Consider the following 18992-nt stretch of genomic DNA (forward strand, 5'->3'; position numbering starts at 1 on the left):
ATTTAACAAAAAAATTAAAAACGACAACAACAACAACAAAAAACCAGAGCCAAGATCACTGGGAGGGGGGTGAGGGTAGGGGTGGGGAATGGGCGGTGGAGGGGTGAGGGTGGGGATGGGGGTGGTGGATGGGAGGTTGAGGGGGGGGGGGGGGGAGGTGAGGGTAGGGGTGGGGGTGGGGGATGGGAGGGTGAGGGTAGGGTGGGGGTGGGCGGTGGGGGGGGTGGGGAGGTGGGCGTGGTAGGCAGTACTTTTGTGCATGGCTTACACTAAAAGGTACTTCAGAAGCTCCAGTGGATTTAGGTAAATCTGCACGCCCACTCTGTCTTGTCAGTCAGGACTCAGGTGGGCATGGTTGGGGGGAATTACCCTAGTGGGGCAATTTTCTGTCAATAACTGACAGACCATCCGTGCCCAAACTTATTTTCACAGTTTCAGCGGATACCACTGTGTGAGTACCATTGCCACTTTTAGTCTTTGTAAGAGAGACATTGTAGGACTTTAACTAGAAGTATGCCATAAACGACTGTATAAAAATTCTTTTCTCTTTCTCACCTCTCAACATTTTAAAACATGGAAATGGCTCCCGTCCGGAGTTGTTGAATATTTTGGAATTTGAATCCTCGAGGACTAGCCAATTACTTTTCTCTCGAAGTTCTGAAATAAAAATCAAGCCAGCTTCTTGGGTGACCACAGTGTGAGGACTCGGCAGAAAAGCACGGTTGCAGTAAAGTAGGTCCTTTCTTAGAAACGGAACAGGCAAAGCATTCATGTACTATTCATGCGACCTGTGCCCCTGTCAACCCCTGATGAATAATTAAAATTAATCTCATTACAGAAGATTTCATTACATGATAATTTAATTAAATGAGGAACTGGCTCCCAGATGTTACCTTCCACGCCATCTTTTAAATAATGCTGCTGATGACGCAAGGCTTTGCTAGGTATCAGTGGGCCCGTAGGAGTGTGAATTATTTATTGGCTCCTGCCTTTGTGCTGATAATAAATGCTATCGATCACCACTCTGCATTAACCTTCCTCAAAGTCACACTTTCCCCAGATTTCTGATATTTTCACAAGTCTCTAATGGAAACTCGGGATCTCCAATTTGTTAACCGTTTCGTAAAACGGAAGGTGGCTTAGTGGAGATCTCAGCTCCAGGCACCTGTGAATTTTATAGAATAAGCATATCCAGGGAATCGCAGAATTAAAGCTGAAACTCGGGAGAGAAGAGAAAGGGTGTTCTAGTCACAGCATCGTTTCTGGTTCAACTGAGTTCAACTGTGCAATCGAGCCAAACGGCATTACAAATGGAACTTTGGAATTTTGTTTGATTTGTTTATATGAAGTAACTTGGAAAGTCTCCTAAATAAAGGTGCATTTCTTCTTTCTTTCTTTCTTTCTTTCTTTCTTTCTTTCTTTCTTCCTTCCTTCCTTCCTTCCTTCCTTCCTTTCTTTCTTTCTTTCTTCTTTTTCCTCTTTCTTTTCTTTTTTCTTTCTTCCTGTCTTTCTTTCTTTTTCTTCCTTCTTTCCTTTCCTAGTTCCTTTCTTTGTTCCTTTGTTTGTTTCTTTCTTCCTTCCTACCCTCTTGCTTTTGCCTACACTTTAAGCCACAGGCTTTAGTATCATGGTGTTCACTCTTACACCATGCTGTTCACTCCTACAGCACACAGTAGGGTCATACCTCATTTACTTCCAGTAGACTCTTGGAGGTGAGAATGTTCTAGAAGACATTTATTTGCATTTGGTTAAATGAGGAACTGGCTCCCAGAGGATACCATCCAAGCCCTATTGTGTGAAATATATGCCACCTGTAAACAAAAAGTTACCTATTTTATTTATTTGTTTACTTGTTTGTTTGTTTGTCCGTGTAATTGCTTTTCTCTTGTTGTGTTTCTGCTGCTGGCAGTCAAGCCTGGGGCTCTGTAGATATTAGACAAATACTCCACCACTGAACAGCTATACCACCGACAGCTTGTTTGCTTCCTTATTTCATGTTTCTGATAAAAACAAAGACCTTAAGTCTTTACTTAGTGATTCACTAACACTAAAATCTGTCTAACATTCAGTTCTGATTCTCCTCCTCGTTTATTTTATTTGAGACCTGGGAAGAAGTGGAGTTTGAAAATTCCTCACCCTTTTCCTTATAAAAAGGCAGGTGTTGTACCACTTACGAACCTCTAAACGTAATGGGCCTGACCCAGGAAGCCTTGTTTGACTACAAAGCTATTGTACTCTTACAACATTCACACACTGGTTCACCAGCAGGATAACCCTAGGGTCACTGCGTCTTGGAGGTAGAGCATCCTTTGAAAACATCTACCATGCCTCCTAATCCAGTGTCTGAATTCCTTGTGAATCCTCTACTAAGTTGACACTCTTGACCTGGTTTTCCCTACTGGAAAACACTCACAACTTTTGCTGGGTGGCTACTCCATGTTCAGTCAGCTGCCAGGAAGAAGAAAATACATTGTATATGTTCCTAAATGATTTGAACCATCTATCCCTTCCCTTTTCTGTGCCTCATTGCTTCATCTAAGGAGCTCTCCTGACTTTACCCCAACCGATCTACTTTTCTCAGTTAGCAGTAGTTCACTCCCAATTAGCCAAGGCTCAAATCCTCCGTCAGATCATGACTCATCTTTAGAATCAGTCCCAAACATATTAAAATAATTATCTGACATACCACAGTCATTTATTTCAATAACCAATTTACTATACCTTTAGGCTCAGTGCTCCGGAGGCAGAGGCAGGTGGATCTCTGTAAGTTCAAAGCCAGCCTGGTCTACAAAGCAAGTTCCAGGACAGTCAGGGCTTCACAGAGAACCTTGTCTTAGATAGGTAGGTAGGTAGGTAGGTAGATAGATAGATAGATACATACATACATACATACATACATACATACATACATACTAATTTTAATAGTATTCTGTTGTTTGTAACATGACAGTGTATATGCAGGTTTATATTAACTTTAGCCATGGTCTAATAAACAGTGAAGACCCAGAAAGCTTATTGAAATTTGTATTTCCTACCTAATTGTTTATGAATACCAGATGATTACCTAAACTTAGTGGCTACATTTTCTAAGTATTCACTGGAGAAGAGAGTTGACAAATTAGTTATAAATCTAGGCCTTTTGAGAAGTACCAAGCACCATGACATTTCAGCCTACCAGAAAGAACTCACAGCGGCTTTGTAACCAGACACTAAGACTAAACAAAAATAGATGCTCACTCGTGGGAGCACACACACCACAGAAGCAATTCCTTAACAGCTCAGTGCAGACTGGCTATCCCTGAGCCATTCCCTTCAACTGGTGTTCATAGCCTGTGCACTCACAAGAGGACTCAACGTTTATTTTATTTTAGGTGGACTAAACTATGAAAAAGACATCAGTAGACTGGGAGAAAAATGCTCAACTCCGAATTCTAACCGGAATGTGAGGTTTTTCTTTCATAAATTATGGTTATAAAGTATCATTTTTTCCCCATTTCTTCCCAAGATCTGTGAAAATCTTTTAGTAGCTACTCAAGAGCTTTAAAATATAAACTAGTGAACGGGTCTGCTGGTGCTTCATAGGTATGGTATGTATGATGGGTCCTGTTGAGGAGAAAGGTGAACATGAGGTAGAAAGGCAGGGGAAGCCTGACAGTACTCAGAGGTTCGGGATGCTTTAAGCACAGAGATAACCATCAGGATATACAGCCCTGATGCCTCACTGATGCTCAGGAAAGCTGGAGCTTGAACAAAGGAAGCCAGAACTCAATCGTGTCACTCCAACACCTAAGATAGGCTTCTTGTGAAAAGTATGTAGAAGATTTAGACAGAGACAAGAGGGTGGATAGAAAAGTGCCACAATGGGGACATTTCTTTGTACCCAGCAGTCCTCCATGTTGAACTGACTCAGATTTCTTTGTCTTTGTAGTTAATGCCAAATGGAGCTCTGACCTAAACTGCTGATTTCTACAAGAGCACCATTTCTACAAGCCAGATGTCCACCTATGACAGTAAAGTACTTTCTGAAAATTTGTGGATTTACTGCAACAATTCACCTCTAAGATTCAAAAATTCACAAGTATTGGGTCTTTAAAATAATCATTTGTGTCTTTATCTCTCTCTTTCTCTCTCTTCCCCCATCTCTCTTTCTGTGCATATGCTTCTATGTGTACATAATGAGCACATGAGTATGTATGGCACATGTGTGTAGCTGCTTAGAGGCTCTAGAAAAGGGCACTGGATGCCCTGGTGCTAGAGTTTTCTTTGACTGGAGTTGTCCAGCATGGGAAGTATTAATCAAACTCAGATCCTCTGGAAGAGTAGCGAGCACTCAACTGTTGAGGTCTGTCTCTCCAGCCCAGACAGTGGGTCTACAATGACAGTTACTTCCAAATACCCCTTTTGATGTTTCTTAGTTATTTGTCTAAAAAACACACTTGACTGTGTTTAATTGGTGGTTGTATTTTACAATATTTGTCTAGAAGACAATAATTTAAATAAAAGAAATGTCATAGAGACATTTTTACTTCTACACACACACACAGAGACACACACAGACACACACACACACTTCTCTTAGAAGCAGATCACTTACATCAGGTATTTCCCTTGAGAAGATGATAGTAAGTAGGAAGCATAAATTAGAAGATTGTCTGCACTTTTCTGAGTGAATTCCTGCAGCCATCCTATAGAAAAGGTGTTATTTCCCCTCATGATAAATGACAGGGTAACTAATGAGTTTAATTAATATTACTACTATTGTATAGCTAGTAAATGTGATAGCAGGCATTAAAAACCTATATCTCTATGACTCCAAATGATATTTTAGGTATTCTAAATTCCAAGTCTATATTACATCATTTAGTTCTTAAATAACCTACCGTGTGAACCTGGTTACTTTTAGTATCACTACTCTATTTATGAGAAAACTAACCACAATGAGGCTAAATCATCTTCCTGATATTAAATCTTTGGGTTTTGACATCAACCAGTTAGACCCCTTGTTATTTTGGGTGAATAGTTGCCTTCCTGAAAACTAATTCACCCAGGAGATTAGATTGGTTTTTGTAGTGATCATGATCTTTACCAAAATTCTACCAGGGTGACCCATTGGAAAGTGAGGCTGCTATTCTCAGTCTCTGAGAATTTTCTCCATTCCATAGTCCCTGTCCTGCTGGTCTACCCTTTACGGGCTAACCTGCAGCAGGGTTCTCTGACCTGCCCTCAGTGCATGGAGTGCTCCCGTCATATACAGGAAGCAGTCTGCGTGCATTCATTTTGGAATAGATGGGCACGGTCATTTGGACGTCCTCTTTACAAAAGCTCCATAGAGAAGGATTAGCATTGCCAGTCTTATACATGGCCATTTACTGAATCAGAACAGCACTTGGACTTTAGAATGCAAACAAACGCAATCGGGGAGCAGAATTATCATTCATGAAAAACAGGCAGTGGCGCTTACCTTTACTGCTAACCCCAAGTTACCCGGTCTGCTCTAAGATCGAAACACCACCCTCTCACCCTAGCCCTAGCTACCTGGCTCAATCAGAAAGCACTCTGGGGGATGTCAACTAGTGAGTAAAGCTCTGAGGTCACAGGACTCCAGAGTGAGTAAGAGAGGACTCCAGAACCGTGTAGAACAGTAACAATATATCCAGTCAAGAGACAAGGACCCAATCCCAGCAGGTCAACAAGATCTTGTGCACCTGGGGACAGGGACAAGGACAGTTATGAAGTAAGATCCAAAACATGGTTTACAAGCAATATTAATGCTGAAACTAGCAAAATTTCTACACCAATAAAATTATATTTCTGTGGAAGGCAGAAGAAATGCCCGTGAATTACCTGGTATCAGCCATGACATTACAGTTTATCCCCACACTGCCAGCTTATGGGCCTGGTGGTGTCATCCCCTACAACACACACAAGCTTTACCCAAGACTGACTCCAGAACTAGACTGCCTATGGCAGAACGTGAAGGTCAGCATTGCCTCTATAGGTAAGAAACTCAGGAAGAACAGAGACTGCACTTCCTACCTCTGTCTGAACCTGCAAATGGTGCAAGAGCTCATCAAATTTCTCCCAGAGGTGGGTCTATGACTCAAGGGAGGTGATGTTATCCACTCCACAGGCCAGGTCAGCATGACAGTAGAAGTGCCCCTGAGACCAATAGCTACTGAGAGAGAACAAAGGAGATGATCTGGAGCAAATTCTCTCTACCTATGTGCATATTTATATCTGCACAGTTCAGCTAAAACAACAGGAATTTTAAGGCACATCCAATCAAGGTCACCTTGCTGAGTAACTACCCGTAGACAGCAGAAGCTCCCATTCTTTGACGGACTGCAGAAGTCAACTGGCTTCTGCCCCAGAGATGCCAGTCACTCCGGATGCAAACGTATACATGAAAATAAAAAGTGGAAGAGTGAAAGGCTTAAGTGTGGTGCTAGAAAAGGCAGAGTGCCAAACCGTTACATAGCACAGCCATGTAAGTCAGGTCACAGAGCTGAGGGTACAAACAATAATAGTTTCCATAAATTGGTCCACACCAATGTGGCATAGTCTATTTCTCCAGATAGATAGATAGATAGATAGATAGATAGATAGATAGATAGATAGATAGATAGACAGACAGATACATGCATGCATGCATGCATACATACATACATACATACATACATACATACATACATAGGAGAGATTTTAATTTGTATTTTTACTTACTTAATTTTTATTTATTTGTTTGTTTGTTTGTTTTTCTCGAGACTGGGTTTCTCTGTAGTTGCCTTTACTATCCTGAACTTGCTCTGTAGATCAGGATGTCCTCAAAATCAAGACATTCACGTGCTTCTGCCTCTGGAATGCTGGGACTAAAGGCGAGCCCAGCGGTTAGATGCTCCAGCATTATGCTTACCTTCTCCCACATGGTATTAATTCTTCCAGAAGATTAAATCTTTCTTCAGATTCTCATAGTCACTATCTAACTGGTGCCGCTGCACTGACCCCCTCTGCCTGCCTGTGTGGTCGTCTCCAAGCGTCGCCATGGACACGGTGCCCTCATGAGCTAATCTCATGATCAGCGAATGCACTGATGGCTTCAGGAGCCTAGACTGTTCTGTCCAAATCATTCCTGAAATATGTGGAGTGTGTGTCCAAGAAAAACTAAGGAAGTGTGAAAAGGGAGGCAGGTCTTATTAATTTAAGCTTTTTTGAGGCGTTGTCTGATTTCTGATGAAAACTTTTCTATTGCATTATAATTAATCTTCACTTAAGAAAGCTCACACAATCTTTCACTAAATATATATCTCTTGAAGATTCAACTTTGTGTCCGAGCTGGAAGCTATTGGGAACTACTTTGTGGCAGAAAATCTATCTGCTAATTTTTTCAAATTGTTCTCTTTTACAGATATCCTATTTCCTTTATTCTTGAATTACATAGAGTAATTATATAGATTTACTGTACTGAAAGAGAAAAAGTAATTAATAAAACAAACTGACTATATCCATATATTCTGTCAGAAAGGAAAACATTAAAACCAAACACACTTAAAACATAAAGTTGGAGGGTAATCAAGTGATGGAATTTTCATTAGCCTTCTTATTCAAAACAGGGTGGGAAGGCCAATAAAACTTGAGAATTTTCAAATACCCTAAATTTTGCCTGTTTTCTTGCATTGTTGGAAGCTGTGTACACTGCGGAGCTTAGAGATGCGGCTTTGATGAAAGTTGACAAATATGCCTTATGATTAAACTGTCTTATTTTTCAAATTGTCTTTTAAAACATGAAGGAATATTGTTCAAAAGAAGAATCAATAGTGTGTGAACTTGTTCAAATGAAGATAAAATTAAAAAGAAAACAAATGTAACACAAGTTTCTGCCTCAAAAATTTATTTTATTTTGTGATAAGGAGGAGTGGCATTAGGACATCTATGTAGTACTCAAGAATTTTGAAGGTTATATTAGGAATCCTGTGTTCTCACTAAGTTTCTGTTGAGGTGGACTTTATAGTGTGGGAGCTGCTTAGCAGTGGTAAGGCTACAGAAGTGCCGTTGATGAGGCTTTGTCGCTCTTTTCTACACCAGCATGCTATAACTTTCATTGGGAAATAAAGTTGTGAAAGTACAATATACAAAAAGTCCTTATTTTTACCAGAATGGAACTATCAGCAATTAAGTTTTATATATATGCAGTAACATAAAATTTTGACTGAGCTGCGGATGACACAAATAAGTTTAACTTAGGAAAAGAAAAGAAAAACACAGTGTTTAGATACCTAAAGTTTACATAGTTTTCTGCCTCTAAGAGGCCAACTACTGTCTCTTCCTTTAAAAAATGTTGAAAGAACCAACAGCCAGACCCTGCCACTTTGACTGAAGTTCAAACTCAGAACCTAGGAAACACTCTGACAATTCCAACTCACGGAACTCTTCTCAGAGTCACCTTAATTCTCCATGTCTTTATTATGTGCACTTTCTAAATAATTAGCACTCTGTAACAAAACAAAGATGAGCTGGTTCTTTTTCTGTCTGACCAAGACAATGGCCTTATCTGATTCTAAGAGAACAAAAATAAGAAGTATGGTGAGAGGGATACATATGTACTCTTGAGTAAAAAGAACAGGTAAAGCCTGTGTTCAGCATGCACTTTTACACACACACACACACACACACACACACACACACACACACACACAGAAACATACAATCCACACATAAAGACACATGCATACAGAAATAGAGAAACACTAGATGTCTTTTTATACAATTCACTGGGGATTACAAGACATTGTGGTAACTGAGAGGTGGTGTTACTACACAATGTAAAACTGCACATCCTTCCACAGCATTTCCCCAAAGCTCCTACCACCAACATTCTTCCTCAGTCTTTATCCTTGGAAATAGACTTTCCTACCAGGAGATACAATTCCATACATATCTTATATAAGAAATCTTATTGCTCTGTTGAATAAATTCAAGAATGACGAGCTTCAGATAACAGACAACTTGCAGTTATCAACTGCCTTGCACATCAAGTATTTCAGACATTATGATACACCCATAAAACAAAACCATGCAAAAATGTTAACCAAATGAGAACATGGGGAGGAAAAAAGGAATACCCAGCTCTTACTAACCATAAGGAATCTAGGTCAGAAATATTGATATGGAAGTACATGAAGGGCTGTTGTATCTTGTCAATGGCTTTTTCAGGATCTGATGAGATGATCATGTGTTTTTTTCCTTTGAGTTTGTTTATATAGTGGATTACTTTGATGGATTTCCATATATTGAACCATCCCTGCATTCCTGGGGATGAAGGTTACTTGATCATGGCGAATGATAGCTTTTATGTGTTCTTGGATTCAGTTTGTGAAATTTTTATTGAGTATTTTTGCATCAATATTCATAAGTGAAACTAGCCCAAAGTTCTCTTTCTGTGTTATGTCTTTGTGTGGGGTAAAGTTTTGTAGTAACTGTGGTTTCATAGAATAAATTAGGTAGTGTTCCTTCTGTTTCTATTTTGTGGAATAGTTTGAAGAGTATTGGTATTAGATCTTCTTTGAAGGTCTGATAGAATTCTGCATTAAACCCATTTGGACCTGGGTCAGTTTTGGTTGGGAGACTTTTAATGACTGCTTCTATTTCGTTAGGAGTTATGGGACTGTTTAGATGGTTTATATGATCCTGAGTTAAACTTTAATATCTGTCTAGAAAATCATTCATTTCATCTAGATTTAAAAAGCTTGTTAAAAAGCTTGTAAAAGCTTGTTAATTACAAGCTTTTGTGGTAAGATCTGATTTTTTTTTAATTTCCTCAGTTTATGTTGTTATGTCTCCCTTTTTACTTCTGATTTTGTTAATTTGGATACTGTCTCTGAACCGGTACATTATTTAAGGTTATAAGATATTCCCCTTGGGAACTGATTACGTGCATGAATATTGCACACGTTATATAGAGTTAAATATTCCCCAAATGACCATGTTTTTATAAGAAGCAGATTGATTTATCATGGGGGAGACTTTGAGTTCGAGCCCAATAGAGAGTCCTCCTCTCATTAGGGATTTAAATTTAAAATGACTCGTCTGTTCTTTTACTTTTTTAAGCTATAGCCATGAGGGGAGTGGCCTTGCCTTATCTTGCATGTCTGACAGAGGTACTACCAAAGGCTCAAAGCAGTCAGTCTAATAACTGTAGATTGCACCTTCCCTAGTGTGAGCCCATGTAGACCAGTGCTCTTTATAAACCGGTTCTCTCAGACATTCATCCTCACAAAGGAAAGATAACTCACACATCTCTAAGGGATTAAGGGAGTCAAAAATACAGCATAGTCTCACATGGCTATCAATACATATCAGAATTAAGTGAACCTCCTATAAATCTACTATTAACATTTGTTGAGTAAAAAATAAGGTCAGAAGTATTTTAAGAGAATTAGTGATGGGAGAATTAGAAAAAGCTCTCTTATTGTAATATAAACCCATAGCCACACAGACAGGAACATCAGCAGGTCCTAAACCCTTGCTGGGGTTTGCAGGATCCCAAGGAGAAAGCAAGAGTGCTTGTCACAGTGCCCTGCTGACCTTGCCAGCTTTTGTCAGCTCTGCTGTTGTCATTCCATTTTTTTTTAAGTTACAGCCCTGGTTGTTGCTATATTGCAATATGAAGTTCTATTATGAAACACATCTTTTCCATAGGGCAAATCTAAACAGCAGTAAAAGAAAAATGCATCTTAAAAATGGATATGGGAATCAGTTCATGCCCTGGCCATAACTGAGGCTGGGTTTCTCACTGCATCCTCGTGCCATGTGCTTGCTGCTTTGTGTACAGGGTTGAAACTCAGTTCTTCTGTTTCAGAGCCTGGTGAATCTCTGTAGTAAACGTCACTGCTCCTGTGTGTATCATTCTTAATCAGTTGTGTGCATCTTGTCCCCTTCTCTTATACTATTTTAGGGAGGATTTAGCAAGTGTTCTGGATTTCAGAACATCTCACAGCAAAATCTCACATGGAGACAGTTTTTATTCTGGCCCAGTATTTTTCCATAAAACTATTACTTTTGTATAATTCCTTAATGGAAAGCCAACATGTGTGTGTGTGTGTGTGTGTGTGTGTGTGTGTGTGTGTGTGTGTGTGTGTGTGTTTGTAATTGTCCTAGGAGGGGAAAACATCCAACTGTCCCCGAAGATAGTTGTAACATTTAGTGAGGTAAGAAGTGCTAGAAAAATATTCTAGAAGCGAAACCAGGCTGCTACGCTGCTGTCCTGCAGCTACCCTGATGACCTAGATGCTTTGGCCAAATGTGGTTTAGTGGCATTGAAACTGAAAGTCACACGGAATCAGGAATCACAGATTGTTTTGGAGGGTTCCACCCACCTCTGACTCCAACAATCTGGCTTCTTTCCTGGTGGGGAGGCTTTTTTTTTTTCTCAGTTTAAACATGTGGTTTTCTCTGGGAGTAGCTAGGGAGATGCCACAGTTTATATAGAATGATCTTTAAAACTGTATGAGAAAGTCAGTCACCAGCCCAAATTACACACTTGTAACAGAGGGGAAAAAGGACTTCTGAGGTTGGTTCAGTGTGGACTCCAATTTCAGCTAGAAATTTCCAATGGTTGGGAGAAAAATCTACCCACCAACTACCAAGACGAGGAACTATGGAGTACTTTATATTTTCCCATAAAACATTTTATAGGCTAAAAATGTGTAACAGTTAAACATGGTGAAGACAATAAAATGGAAATAAAAAATTAACCATTTTAAGATTAGCATTTTATTAATAATGTACTTCTATTGCTATGTTAACTTAAGTGTGGTGGGAAAATGTGGTTTGAGAGACTAAAATATTCCTGTGAAGAAGGCATTTTACCACGGTTCCCAAAGGTTAAAAAGAAAGGGAAAAAAAACCCTTGGTGTTTTATTATTATGTAGGAAAGTTTTTCCTCTTGATAAAATGAAAGTAGGTATGTAAGTATACATGTTTCCATGAAAATTACAACAACAGTAGTTAACTCTGGCATGAGAACCAGTGAAAGAAGTTACTATAGCTAGCCTAAAAAAAAATAAAATTAATGCCACAGAGGGTCCCATTTCTTCTTCTACAAATAGAAATTTGCCTTTATGTTTAAGTACAAATTTAAATAATCCTTCTAAAATGCACAAATAAAAGTCAATAGCAGAAACTAGAAATTCTCCAAGTACTTCCTGTGGCTGTCCATAACTTTCATACAAGATGCACCAGTATGGACACCAAGCACACAGTCGTACACAGGGGCACTGGGAACTACTTACATTTCCCTCAGGCATGGTTTGCAAAGCTTAACAATAAATTGATAATACTGAGGCGATCCTTCAGTTTTCGAAATCCAGCTCAGAAGTCATGTGTAATTTGTGTCAGATGAATAACTTGCCATGCTTCTGCTTTCTTCACGCTCACCGCACATACCACAGTCGAAAGCTGCACTCGCTCTTAACATAAAAACTGACAAACGTTCCACTGCTGGAGAAAGTGGTGTCAGCCCATGCGAAGTGGTGCACGCCTGCAACCCCAGCGCGAGGAGAGCTGAGGGGATTATCAAAAGCTGGAGGCAAACCTTGGCTTCATACCAAGCTCTTGTCCCTGGCCACAGACATGTTCCTTAATGTAGAGATCGTCTTTAAAAATATAGCCTTTCAGTACATTTAGTACGATTTTTTTCTTATGTAAAGAAACTTATTTTGAAAAATGAATGATAAGCATTCTAACAAAGCCTGATTTGGAATGCTAGAAAAGTATGACATCATGGCATTATTGGAATGCTAGAAAAGTATGACATCATGGCATGATCGGAATGCTAGAAAAGTATGACATCAGGCATCAGAAGGATCTTTATGGAAAGGACACCCAAGTTCTTGTTCTCTTTCATTCTCTCTCGTTCTCTCTCTCTCGTTCTCTCTCTCCCCTCCCCCCCTCTGTGTTACTATATCTGAAATATCCTTAGTTTCTAATCATCTTACAAACACAGCTACGAGGGCAGTTCAACAGGAGTAAACAACTGTCCCTCCCAAAGCTCTCCTTCAGCCCCCAAAGAGTCTATATATTCATACGATAGGTGTAATTCTAATATGATCCATGTTTATCTGCTAAGCTGATCCCGCAACAGGCTTAAAATCAAGTAATTAAATGAGTGAAAAAGGGAGTGAACAGTGTCCAGAACTAGCAGCTCTTTAAGGAAAACAAACCAGAGTTACTGCAGATCTTTTTGTAACAAACAATGGAAAACATAGTTCAAAATTGTAATATTAAAATAAACTATAAAAAAGCCAAATGTATCTGTTTAACTGGATTTTGGTTACACAGTATTTTGCAATTGGATACTTGAATTGTTTGGATTTTTCCAATTGAACAGCAATAATTAGTTCCAGAAAGATTTACAACTAGTTAAATTATCCCAATTTGTATCATTTTTTTAAAACCTAGAATATACACATACCATACAGCCACCAGGATAAAGTTCCCTTTTAAAGGAACAGTTCTTCAACCTAATTTTTTCATCTAAAATAGTGGCAATGATTGTTAAATATAAATCAGAGCAAGGCATATACAGCATATGTATTTATATACAGTACTAGAGACCCACTTTCTCCTTGGCATAGGGTGTTGTGAAGGCAATTGGAGGGTACACATTGCCTAGAAGACACCTCCCAAGCCCTAAGGAGGATGCTTGGCCTGAAACAGACCCTCCCACTCCAGAGGCTGAGAAATAATAATGTCTTCCTACCCTACACAAACGGAAAAATTTTCACCTTCATAAAACAAAATTTACCACCAAGTTCTTTTTTCCCTATACATTCTTAGACATACCACACTCATGCATGCACAGACGTGCACACACACACATACGCACGCACTCACACACGCACGCACGGGAGTGGAGGAGAGGGGCAGTGGGGAGAGGAAGAGGGAGAGATTGGGACTTTCGTCTTTAAGAAAGGTAGGATAAAATAGTATATGCACGAGTTTTAAAGCATGAGAAGCTAAAGAGTAAAATGGAAAGTGAAGGTGGGAGGAGAAAGAAGAGGGGGCGGGGAAAGTGGACGCTCAGGAGTTTTAGGAGGAAGACGCTCTCAGGTGAGCTACTGCAAGGAGAGCTAAGAGTACCAAGCAGCATCCACAGAGCATCCAAAAGCCAGGAAAGCTACTGAATTCTTCATCTTAAGGAAATGCTAAATATTTAAAGAGGTAGTTGCTTGAACTGATTTAAACAGTACAAGACATATGCAAATATGGAAACAGTAGATGTTACCATGGCAAGAGTACACAATGATCCTGCTTGTGTCACTTAAAAGTGGATAAAAACAGGATTAAAATAAGCTAGGGTGACTATAGTGAGCTTCAAATATTGCAAATTAGTTTTTATAAATAATTCTCTATGTAACCCCAGATACCCCCACTACACAAAGGGATGGGCGTAAATACAAAATGGTGATAGACATGATGTAATACAGGGATATAAGAAAGTCAGGGTTGGGGATTTAGCTCAGTGGTGCAAGGCCCTGGGTTCGGTCCCCAGCTCCGAAAAAAAAAAAAAAAAAGAAAGTCATAGTATTCTATCCTAATAGTTAATTATTTTTATTGAGCATTTATTTAACAAAATAATAGATCTCAATGTGCTATTTTTCCATTACATGTATGTAATGTACTTTAATTAACATTCCCTCTCACTTCCCCACACCGAGACCCCATCTTCTACTGTCATACAGCCTATTTTTAAGCCTATATTCCGAATATGAGAAAAAATGAGGTATTTATGTGAGTCTGACTTACTTCACATAACATATTGGACACTTTATCTATTTTCCTAAAAATGGCATAATTTTGTTTTAATGCCCAAATTAAAACTATAACTCTGAGAGTGCAATACTTTAATGGAAGATAGAAGGAACACATAAGAAGAGCAAAGCGAACAACATAAACAATAAGGATTTGTACATACAAAAGTGAGTAGGATCTGGTATCCTCCTGTATCGCTGGGGTTCATACCACACTTCACAGCCATCCCCACGCCCAACAGTAAATGGCCAACATGAAGCAAACTCAATGGTGGTGTTTCTGAGATTTTTTTCCCCCTATATTGTTTGCTTTGGTCATTTTCTGTCTTACTGGTGTTTTGATTGTGATGTGGTTCTCAAGTTTGAGTTTTGTGGGTGTTGGGTGTGTGTGTGTGTGTGTGTGTGTGTGTGTGTGTGTGTGTGTTTCTTGTGCTTTTTATCATTTTTTTGTTTTCTTTTCTAATGGTTTGTTGGATTTACTTGCTTGTTTGCTAAAGCAAGAGAGGAAGAGCTTAGAGTTGAGTGGGTGGGAAGAAGCTGGGAGGAGATAGGAAAAGAGAAACCATGCTCAGAATATATGTAAAAAAATTTCAGCCCTAGAACAAATAAAAGTTATTTTCCAACTTAAAAAATTTCAATAAAAATTAAAAATTTAGATGATTTTCAAAAATTATAAATAAAAAAGAAAAGAGAAAAAAGGTATGGTAGAAGAAAGGGCTTTTTATGACATGTCAAAAATTATCAAAAGAATACATCCTAAAAATGGAAGTTAACAACAATATACATTATTGAAATCTGATTTAAAAAAGGGAAATTGAAAAGAAAAAAAATGTAGTTCTTTCCTACAAATGTATACAAAAATATGATTTTAAAAATTAATGATTAATGTTCTGGAATATATATTTTTACACTTCGGTTTGGCTAAACACGAGACAACATAGCCAGTGATTTTGTTGTCATCTGTGGTACTGCAGACAGATCTTCGTTAGGACTCAGACTGTAACACAGTGGCAAATCCTTTACTTGTATCTCAGAAGAATGTTTTCAAGGTTTATCATATTAGTCTCTTCCTAGCACTATGCCAAATAATTTTTAGAGCCACTGAAATCTAAAAATCATAGAAATGCTAATAATGAAATCTTGGCATATAAGAGCCCCAAATCTACAGTGGAATCATTACTAAAAATTTCCAAAGCATGGGCTGTTGATGCTTTTACTTTCCAATGGGAATTAATGGTTAATTAGCCAAAATTAGAAGAAAATTATTAAAATGTATAATAACCAACTTAAAATAAGCATGTTATATAAAACACTAAATGCTATATGGGGCAGAAATATATGTTAAAATAACACTGGTAGGAGATAGTTGTACAATTCTTTACATTTGAACTATTATGTATAGAATTTAACGTATACGTGTATAGAAGTTAAAGAATCTTCCAAGCAGAATGAAATGGTAAATACGAAGCGAAACCCCAGTGTTCAGTCACCACACTGTTAAAGGCACAAGGCTTTATTTTCCTGTTGCGGGGGTAGAAATTTTTTAAGACCTTATGAAATCGTTTTAAAGATTTTATTTTTCATTTATGTGCATGTTTATTTGCATGTTTGTATGTGCACCGTGTGCATGCATTGCTCTCAAAGGCCAGAAGAGTACATTAAATCCCATAGAACTCAAGTTACAGGAGATTGTGAGCCAACATGTAGGCACTGGGCATCGAACCCAGGTCCTCTACAAGAGCGTCACATGTGCTTAACCTCTGAGTCATCTTTTTAGCCCCTTATAAAGCAATTTTTAACCCAAATGCAGCACAGGGCTTCCACATAGACTTTTCACCTTGCTGATAGGTTCATCTCCCAGACTGTATGACTGCAGAAGAAAAGATTTCAATATAATACTCTCTTGGCCATTGCAGAGTTTTCACAGTGACAGAGGTTAAGGTTAATCAGTCAGTCCTAGGTGCTTTCCCGATCTCCTCCACTCACACTGTCCACAGAGCCTTCTCTCTGCCTCTCTCTTCACCTGTAGCACCCACAGACTCAGAGCCTAATACTGCTCATATTTCAGGGGGACAATGCACCCGCCACAGTGGGTATAACTAAGCTTAACTACTCCAGGAGCTGACCTTACTTGCCTTCTTTATAGACAAACCCCAAGATTGCTAGGTGTCCAACCCAGAAAAGACCTAACTCTAAACTACACACTGGCATTAGTATATTATCTGTCATAAATAGATTTAAATGGTTGCCTATTGAGGAAAAAAAGGCCAGAATGTATGAATTATAAGAATTATTAAGAAGCACTCCTGAGCATTTTTGAAAATAGTATTACCAGTCAAAACATAAATAGAGGGTTTGTTGGACAATGTCTACAAGGCTTTACAACAACATTGTCTGTTAGGAAAAGAAGTCTGTGTTTCCATCACATTTAACCATGAATGTAAGAAGTTATGAGATTGTAAGTTAAAGTTTTAAATAGTTTAAGAGTATGAGTACATATAGGTCACTGAGTAGTTTAAAATATTTCACTTTATTTTGAAGCTTTTGCAGGACTAATAAGTGTGCATTGTGGAACTGCTAATTGTATTCTGCTTCAATCCTAAGATAATGGTTTTTCTTCTCTTCTAAAGTTATGGTGGTATTTTCATGAAATCTCAATTTAAACACTTTTAACTTCTACAAGTTGAGAATTATCATATCTCATAAAACAGTGTATCATTCCAACCAAGTAAAAATACATGTTAAAGCTATTATCACAGAATCAAAACCATATCTAAGTCTCTTCAGAGACAATATTTTAAAATAGTTTTGTCCATGTTTTGTATGTTCTATCCTAAGGAGTAAACATAACATTCCACTCCTACTATAAAATATTCTATCTACAAAAGTTATATCCAGGGGGCTGGGGATTTAGCTCAGTGGTAGAGCGCTTGCCTAGCAAGCGCAAGGCCCTTGGTTCGGTCCCCAGCTCCGAAAAAAAAAGGAAAAAAAATTATATCCATAACTATGTTCTTAGATCTTCTCTGATTCAATTTAAGCAAAATATTCTAAAGCCAAAATTCAGTAAACGACCTTTGAATCATACATTAAATTTTTGAGTATTTTATATAGCAATGTTGAAGCTTAAATGGAGACACACAGTTTTTGTGGATAAAGAAAGGAAGCATTCATTTAAAGTGTGAATTTAGAGTCAAAAATCCTAAATTCAACTTCTGCCTTCTCATGTCGCATATATACTTGGGGACTTACTTTTCATCTCCTTGATACTAGATCCATATCCTATTAAAATCATATCCTATTAAAAGTGATAAAGCCCTGTCTTCATAATTGTGAATACTGAAGACTGACATATGTGCAGTATTTCATTTTCCAGTAGGTATCTATCTAGAGGATGGCTGTGGGCATATCTGCCTCATAAGATCATTGCTATGAATGAAAATGGATGGATAATTTATGTCAAGTGCTTGGAGCCATATCTGACATGTAGATATGGCTTATTATCTACTAGTTATTATGATAATGCCATTATATAAGAATGACAGTGACCTAAAGGAGAAAACTCTGGCAAAACACTGAAATCAAGCAGACCCCATGCACGAAGATTCAAGACTGGCTTGGATTTTTCAACATGAATGGGCGGGTGGGGTTGGGGGGTACCCAAAGTCAACTTTGGGAGTCATTCTTTAGGAGCCTCATTCCAAGTTTTTAGCAGAGTCTCCTGGTGAAACCCAGGACTAGCTCTCCAGCAGTTTATGCCACCACTGCCACGGTTTCACATAGATGCTGATAATCAAACTCGGGTCCTTGTGTTTGTAAGATGAGACCTTTACCTCCCGAGCCATCTCTCCAGCAGGTTTGCTCTGTCTCCAACTCAGCAGTTGGGGGCACTAGACTGAAAGCCTAGGTGACATTTCACAGTAGGTTCTGAGTAGAAGTGAGTCAGTTCCAAAGGACAGGGCTGCACCTCACCTCGGACTCCCACTAGAAACTGGCTGCGCAGATGACACAAGCTGCTGATGCTGTAGGAAGAGCCCCGAGCTTCATCTCTGGAGACCGAGAGCAGACCTGCACACAGTAATGTTTAACTTCGCTGGTTTAGTTCTTTCTGCAGCCAGCATAAATGTCATGATCTATTAAAAACACTCAAAACCTCAGGGAGCTAGGACGGATGTTGGAATTCTTTCC

The sequence above is a fragment of the Rattus rattus genome, chromosome 2 (genome assembly GCF_011064425.1).
Source record: "Rattus rattus isolate New Zealand chromosome 2, Rrattus_CSIRO_v1, whole genome shotgun sequence".
Classification (NCBI taxonomy): Eukaryota; Metazoa; Chordata; class Mammalia; order Rodentia; family Muridae; genus Rattus; species Rattus rattus.